Source organism: Cynara cardunculus (assembly GCF_001531365.2).
Source record: "Cynara cardunculus var. scolymus isolate 2C chromosome LG 3, CcrdV1, whole genome shotgun sequence".
NCBI lineage: Eukaryota > Viridiplantae > Streptophyta > Magnoliopsida > Asterales > Asteraceae > Cynara > Cynara cardunculus.
In genome coordinates, this window is record NC_037530.1 from 24,481,639 (window position 1) to 24,483,463 (window position 1,825).

Below are 1,825 nucleotides of genomic sequence, written 5' to 3' on the forward strand. Positions count from 1 at the left end.
GGTTTAGAGTGCGTGTCAAGCCTTAAGAGAAAGGCTTGTCCTTTGCTACAGTGAATAGTACAAAAGCACTATTCTTGAGCAGACATCCTTGCCTAAAGTTGGTGGACAAAGAGTCGACTAATCGGCTCCGTACCGTACTAACTTTAGTAAGGGTATGGGTTTTGTCCTTTGTGTGCAAAAGAACAAGACAACAACAATCGTGCTAAGCAAGCTTCCTTTGATCGCTGAATTCTGGAATAACCTGGAGGTCTCGTCATCATTCGCTGAAGCTAGAGCAGTCTTCACACAATTGTAGATAGGCTCGTAATCACTGAATACCGCTTCAGATCACGTACTCGCCAGTCTCTAATCTTCAGTTTCAGTCTTCGACATTCGCTGAAGGTTCTTTGGTGTGAGTGTTGTCTTCTTGAAGTATTGTTTGTCTCTGAGATTTATAAAACAAGCTTCTCAGCGATCACTGAACATACTCAATGTATGATCGCTGGAACTGAAAATACAGAAACAAAATTACATCGATAGATAAAAGGGATTATCATCAAATCACTGAGAGAGAGGATCAACAATCTCCCCCTATTTGATGATAACAAGATAACATAAAGAAAGTTATCTTATCAAATAATAGTAAGGAAAAGTTACATATAACGTACATGTCCCTTTTTACTATTTTGAGATCTTTTTCAGTTTGGTTAGTTTCAGCTTGAGAAGTTTTCTTAAGTTATATCTAAGAAAATTACAAGGACGGAAACTGAAACTGAAAGCTTATTCACTGACTTATAGATTGTCAGTGAATGATGAAAGTAACATTGGAACTCATAGACTTGTGTCCCTATTACTTTTTTCAGGGATCTTTTTCAGTGAAGTACACGGAATACTCATTTTATTAAACAATGGAAATAATACAAATATTACAGTACATGTCCAGATCTTACAGATTTTAAGAATAATCACTAAAAGGAGATATAGTACATGAAGTTACAAGGAAGAGTGGATTATTGTTACAAAGAGAATCTTAATCTAGAACACTTAGATCTATGTAATCAGGTACATCTTCACTAAGGTTTCTTCGACGTAGGAGTTCCCTTCGTATCTTCAGATCGACGAATCTTCCAGGCATGCTATCATCTATCCAGAGCAAAAGATACATCAAGTGATCAATTGTACATAGACGTAGCTCTGACATTCTCTGAAATCTGACTTCACCTTCATAGTCAAGGAATATAACTCCTAACTCAGGTTTAAAATGCACAGAGTTGGGTGTATAGGGACCCTTATCTAGCAAGTCAAGATTCAGCATAGAAATGTCAATACTCATATGACCCTTCAAGACTTCATCTAAGGAGAACTTTGTTTCATATTCGTTCCTTAAGGATGGTCCTTCATTAGGATCAGAGAGCTTTATTTTCTTCTTCCCACCTTTCTTCAGAGTTCGCCGGTCAAGGACCTTGACATACCTGGACATCCTTTTGATGAGCTCGTTGATGGTGTCCTCGATAATTGTCTTGTGTCTCGACKTGGATTGTTGAATGGCTTGTCTGATCTCCATCTATTCGCTGTATCCATAGCGGCCTAGGTAGGAAGGATACTCGGTAACGGCATCAAGATTGTCCCTGGTGATGAGCATTGAGATAAGAGTACCACCGTCTTTGGATCATCCGCTGATGCTGACGCTGATGATTGGGCGAGGACTGAGTCTCTTTTTCAGCTTTGCTTCGCTCTATTGCTTATCTTTGTCCATAAGCTTCAGCTTCTTCTTGCGATCAGCTTCTGCCATAGAAAGAAGTTTAGCTTGGGCTTGGACAGCACTCACCGTTTTCTTGGACTTTTT